The 6,804-nt window shown below is 44.4% G+C and overlaps 1 pseudogene; it reads right to left on the minus strand.

Moving 5' to 3' along the window:
• Positions 1-5,034: 5,034 nt before the first annotated feature.
• On the minus strand, positions 5,035-6,476 carry LOC118722803 (annotated as a pseudogene).
• Between the last annotated feature and the right edge of the window lie 328 nt (positions 6,477-6,804).

Raw genomic sequence — 6,804 nt, forward strand, 5'->3', positions numbered from 1 at the left:
ATTACAGAATATGATTTGGTCAGCGAGGAATTATTTTGGTGTTCTTGAGTAAGAGTGACATGAGAAGCATGGAATTTAGAAAGAGGCTCAGCTCTGGAGAACACAGAAAGAATAGAGCATGGGCCGTATGCCTTCAAAATAAACATCACTTTTCTTGCCACCACCCTGACCTAGCCATCACACCTCCCATCTTGCCCCACTTTGGTCAATTTCAACATGGCAGCCAGAGTGATCTTGTTGACGGATAGACAGATTATACCACTCCTCAGTTGAGACCCTTCCAATTGCTCCTAACTCATGCAATAGAAAGCCCAATTATAACAATAAATATATACTCAGGAAGTATATATTTATTGTTATAATTAGCTAGTTATTAATATTAATAATAGGAAGAGAGCAAAGGGGAGGCCAGACATTTTAAGCCTGGTCATCTGGACAGCTTCACCAGGCAGCTACAGCTTCATGCTCCCCAGGGAACCACGGGTCCATTCCCTGCAAATCACTGGGGGGAAGGGTTCCAACAAAGGAGAAGATGGGCACATGCACATGGATTGTCGAGGGGGGGACCCCAAGATTTCAGAAGCCTGTGAAATCTTGCAGAGTCAGTTGGCTAGTTTGAAGAAGCTCTTGGTTAAAATCCCCAAAGTTCCCTCTCTCTTTGTTTTCTCCTGTTTTGTGACCCATACTCTCCCTGTGTGTTCACACATTCTCTCTCCATAGTCATGTGGCCTTAAGCAGCTGCGGGGCTCATGGCCATGTGTACCCCATATACCATGGGCTACACCTGGGAATACAAGCTAAGCTAGCCAGATACTGGACTGAACCAGACACTAATAAGGAGAAGAAACTATGGGCATTGACCTTTATTCTGGCCCTGCTGAAGACACTGTTGGACTTCTATGGCAAGATAGTTAGAGATGGGTCTGTGGATGAGAACCCCCTAATTTTACATCATCAATAAAGCTTTCTATGAAACTCCATCCTCCAGTGGACCCTCAGGAAAGTTTTTTCCTAGTGGCACCCTAAGAAGTCTACTTCCATTGATAACAATAGTGTCCCATCCAGTGTCCACCTCTCTCATTCCTTCTCAAATCTCATGTTCTACTTCTTTCCCCTCCATCACTTATTGCTATTCTTCAATGCTCTGCTTGCATTTGAGCTTAACTCAGCAGACACTCAAATATATGTATTGGATGGATGGATGGATAGATAGATAGATAAATGGATGGATGCATAACTATCGCAGAAAGCTATAAAGGTAGAGTATGTAAAGTGGAAGAGTGCTTAAGAATGGAGAAATGAGGTATTACTGAGGAGAGACTGCATGAAATTGCCAGAGCCTTTAAATTACCAAAGGAATAATTAAGAAAATGCATTTCCTTGCAGCAGAAGCCCTGTTATTACTCAGTATGTCTGAAACGGGGCTGATAAGGTCAGAGTTTTATGAATGGGAATCATCTTTAAAGCATGGTCAACATCTGAATGAGACCTATTAGATAACCTGTGACATGATAAATCTCAACTTTTTTTTTTCAGGATATTCCTAGTGAGGTTTTAAAACATGTACTTTTCTCTTCTAGTTTTAATTCTGCTTGATATTAATGCAAATAAAATCCATTTTAATATTGATCAAAATTCTAAAATCAGTTATTAGCAAATTCTATTCACTTTCAGAGCTCATTTTTAAAATGGCATTTTGAAATTTCTAATGACAAATATTTTAATCTATTGTTTTACAATGAGAGCTCTCAAAGACCCAAACATGTGGAACTTGAAAATAATGAGGAAGGGAGAGAGACAGAGAGCCAGAAACATTAATGAGAGAGAAACATTGATCAGCTGCCTCCTGCACATCCCCTACTGGGGATGTGCCCACAACCAAGGTACATACCCTTGACTGGAATGGAATCCGGGACCCTTCAGCCTGCAGGCCAACGCTCTATCCACTGAGCCAAACCGGTTTGGGCACCATAGTATATTTTTAGTAGTAAAATAAAAATACTATAGTTGTAAAAAAAAAAAAAATAGAAGAAGAAGAAAGAAAGAAAAAAGAAAAGAAAAGAAAATAAGGAACACAAATATAAGTGATCTGAAGGAAAGAAACATAAATGTGAGTGGGGGAAAATGAGGATAGAAACAAGAAAGGGGTGGAATTAAAATTATTTCTAACGTGCTGCTATAAAAAAAATACTTGTGGGCTAGAGGTGAGGTTTGATCAGTACGAGAACAAGCAAATGGTGTGGAGGTGGGGTCGGTGTGGGCTTGCTCATGCTTTGAGATGGATGAGAGAGGGGCTGAGGGAGGCTTTGCATAACATCCTCTCAGCATCCATCTGGCAATGTGTGGTCCAGATGGCCTAAGGACACCGAAGGTATGTGTGGAAGGAACAGAGAGGCTTCAAGGATCTGAGCAATTAAGAGAGAGGGAGGGGCTGATATGATTAAGGTTTTGTTTGTTTGTTTTTTAACTATGTAAAGCAGTCCATAAACATAGGTGTACAAGAAAAATCACATCTTTTTTTTGGATTTTTTTTTTTATAATTGCCCTTATCCCCCCATTCCTATCTCAAACCCCTCCCCACATATGCCTCCACCCCCCTGTTGTCCATGGCCACTGGCTAGGCCCATATGCATGCACACAAGTCCTTTGGTTGATATCTTCCCCTTTCTCCCACCCACTCCTACTTTCCCTCTGAGGTTTGAAAGTCTGAGCACTGCTTCTCTTTCTCTGGGTCTGCCCTTGCTCATCAGTTTATGTTGTTCATAATTTTCTCTAGATGTGAGATCATGTGATCCAAGAAATACCCTTGTAAGAACCGAAACTGAGACAAGCCATAATGGTTATGCTGAGAGGCAAATGGATCAGTCTGTTGTGAGTTTCTTTCTGGGCCAACAGTTCTTTTGAGTCCCAATTTTAATGTCAAAGAGTTCCTTATGTGTACATGTCAGCCATGATATAAGAAATATCACATCTCTTTATGTTCATCTAGTCAACTTCTAAAGCCATGCTTCCATCCCAACAGGTGAGTTGGAAATGTGAAGCTATTTTTGCAACATTCTTCTGTTACCTTTTCTATCTCCAGGTTGATTCAAAGTCCTGGAGTTGTATACAGCATCAAGGTGGTGGTGGCAGTGATTAAGAGCTCTGCCCAGACACAGCTGTGTCAGCACATGGATCTCTAGGCCCACCACTCTGGTGCTTCTGAGCCAGGACCAGGACACGGATAGTCCTGCCTCCCATATTCACTGGGAAACCATTCCCTCAGATATCTGCTACAGATACAGGGAAATACCCCAAACAATAAATGTGTCTGTATTTCTTATGGGACCTACCATTCTAGAGCATCTCTTTTAGTTTGAAATAAATTGCCTTCTCTTCAAACTCTATTCTAAGGATACTGGTTTTTTAGGTTTCCAGGAGAAAAACCAGAAAAGAATGGAATTATGAGATTGGATGATGGGATTGGATGAGTATTGCCCAGAGTCATTGACACCCTAAAGATAATGAAAAGCTGCAGGCAAGTAACAGGCCATTGAAAGTCAAATATGAAAGTCAGAGGATCTCCGTGGGAGTTTACAGGGAGGCTCTTATAATTTGCAGTTGAGGTCCAAGCCCAGGACTAAATCAAATGATCTCCAGAGACAATTACATTCCCAACCTTGTTGGGGAAAAATGGGACCCTGAAACACACTTGGGATAGAAATATCTAGGAGGATGCCCTTGAAAATTTTGAATCCCCAGACTCCTAGGGAGACCAATTGTCCTGGTTTCTGCTTATTGAGGGGTTTCCTGAGATGTGGGACTTTCTGCGCTAAAAGCTATTCAATCCTGGGCAGATCGGGGATATTGTTTGCCCTATAAATCCTAAATTCTCTTGGAGATAGTACATCCTTTTTGCTTTGCATCAATGCAGTTTCCCCCAATGGAGACAAGCATGTGACCCACTCAAGATCTCCCTCAACTTCTCCCCCTGGCTTCTAGACCCATAAGCAGGGCTACCTCACAGCATAATCACTGCAGGATAAGCTGGGAGGAAACAGTTTCTACACCAAAGGAGCAGCAAGGCCCAGCCAACATACAAGAGCCAGGTGCCAGGGCAGAAGCAGGGCAACTAGATTCTGAGGCTGAGAGACTGGAACATATCATTGGACAAGGGAGAGTTGATTAGCTAGGGATCACTCTCCTGAGCTATAATTTGGCAAGACCACCAGGAGATGATGTCTGTCATCTATTATCAGGACGATTTCTAGAAACATGGAAAAAGCAATGGCCCGTCCTAAACGAAGTTGGAATGGCAGAATTTTCTTGGAAAATTGAGAAAGGAAGAAAAGGCTCAGGGCCGTGGATAGGCTGAGGCCTGAGAGCAACCAAAGGATGATGCTCCACAGAACAGCTCAGAGTACACACCAGTAACCAAGGCCACCTGGAGTGGCCATCATGAATATGCTGGCGAGAGGGGCTCCAACATCACTGGCACACTTAGCAATGATGAGAGCACAACAAATGGCAATAGGTTACGACCCCAAATGATAGCACCTTGAAATAAGAGGGCAAGTGTGTCATGCCTGAAGCAAGCCAGGTGGACACAAGTTTCCAAATGAACAGCAAAGGGAAAGTAGCAACCCAAGGGGCTTGGCCTGCAGAGAGCTGTGTAGATTGCAGGGGTCCCCAGAACAGCAGCCTTCTGGGTCAGGAACTCTCAGGGTGAAACCCAGAAGTCTGTGGCATAACGAGCTCTCTAGGTGATCCTAATGCAAGCTCAGGTTTGAGAGCTGCTGAGTTCACAGAATGCCGGTATGATGGAACTGACTTTGGAAAGCAGGAACATGCCAGGAAAGCCAGGAAGTCAGCATCAATCACAGCCGGTGACATTTATGCTAGACTGTCTTCTGCATTTTAGAAAAGGCTTTGCTTTCTCTCTAGTGAACAAAAGAAAAAAAAGAGTTACAAAGAAGTCACAGATTCTTCAAGTCACTTTGTCTTATGCATCTCTCTCTCTCTCTCTCTCTCTCTCTCTCTCTCTCTCTCTCTTTTATTTAATAAAGGTTCATGTTTCAAAATGTACAGCCAGTGAAATCTGATGTTCCTGCATCTTCTCCAGTAGCTGAGGCATCCCCAGTTTTGGTGTTTCTGGAATAAATCATGTGAGCTTTGTGCTTTGAGACTAGTTTAATAAACCCTTTACTAAGAAGCTCATGAAGGGCTGCTCCTGCAAATCTTCAGCCTCTCAGAGACCACAGCTGGGGTTACCCTTCCTAATAAAAGAGTAATAGAGTAATATGCAAATTGACCATTACTCCGCTATACCCACCAGGCATGCCCACCAGCCAATCAGAGTGAATATGTAAATAACCCCATCCAAGATGGCTACCAGGAGGGAGGCTTGGGTTTCCCTGGCAAAGGAGGAAGCCAAGCTTTCCATATACCCTGGCAGGCCCAGGCCTTCACTCAAGGCCACAAAGTTTCAATTATAGAAGGTAAACAAATCCAAACAGAAATGGCAGCAGCCAAGGAGCTAGCAGGGGGCTTGGCTCCATTCCAGGCTATGAAATTTCAATTGTAAAAGGTAAATAAATCCCAGATACCAGGGCCTCCACTTGGGTCGCCGAGGGGCATGATTGGCCTGCAAATCACCACAGGTCCCTCACTCAGGCTGCCCCACACCCCAAAAGAACCCCACCCTGATCTGGGACACCCTTCAAGGCAAGCTAGCTGGCCCCCACCGTACACCAGGCCTCTATTCTATCTAATAAAAGAGTAATATGTAGATTGACCATCACTCCAACACACAATAGGGCTACCCCCATGTGAACAAAGATCCTACCCCCATGTGGGCACAAGATGGTCACCACAAGATGACCAGCAGGGGAGGACAGTGGAAGGGATCAGGCCTGCAAGGGAGGGCAGTTGGAGGCGATCAACCCTGCAGGGGAGGGTAATTAGGAGTGACCAGGTTGGCAGAGGAGGGAAGTTGGGGCAAACAGGCTGGCAGGGGAGCAGTTAGACATCAACCAGGCTGGCAAGGGAGTGGTTAGGGTGATCAGGCTGGCAGGCAGAAGCAGTTAGGAGCAATCAGAAAGGCAGGTAGGTGAGCAGTTGGGAGTCCTGGATTGTGAGAGGGATGTCCGACTGCCCTTTTAGATCCGATCCCACCGGGATAATCAGACATCCCTAGAGGGGTCCCTGATTAGAGAGGGTGCAAGCAGGGCTGAGGAACACCCCCCTGCCCTTGTGCATGAATTTCATGTACCGGGCCTCTAGTAAGCTTATAGTTGGGAACTTCCTTATAGAGCCTGTCATATGTTGCTTTGTCAAAAGAGACCACATTATTGAGCTTGTCCCAAACATTGCCCTTGGACAACTCTTCTTTTTGGCCTTGCCCCCTGATTGTTCATGGGGTCTTTGTCTTTCTTGGCTAGCTTTCCAGCATCTTTCTTCTTGTCTTCCTTGGGCAGCATTGTGGGACTTGGAGAGCAGGGATGTAATGCTATCTCACCAGGATATCATCCCAAAAGGCCTTATACATTTCTACATAGGAAATGCCAAGCTGTAAAGGTAGCAACTGGGAGTCCTGAGCAATGAATGGCTCCACCCTCTGCTTCACTGAGCAGGGTGACATGATGACCACTTCTGCCCAGCATGGCTGCTTGTTTCTTTGCTTTGATTTGTACTGATAAATACAAGTCAAAAGCGTTAGTCCTATACTGCAGATTTGGGCTTTATTATCAGTAGAAAGGAAGAAATTAGGAAATGTAAGGGGATCCCTAGCCAATTTTGCTTAGTGGATAGAATGTTGGCCCAAGA

This window comes from Pipistrellus kuhlii, unplaced genomic scaffold (genome assembly GCF_014108245.1).
Source record: "Pipistrellus kuhlii isolate mPipKuh1 unplaced genomic scaffold, mPipKuh1.p scaffold_m20_p_2, whole genome shotgun sequence".
Classification (NCBI taxonomy): Eukaryota; Metazoa; Chordata; class Mammalia; order Chiroptera; family Vespertilionidae; genus Pipistrellus; species Pipistrellus kuhlii.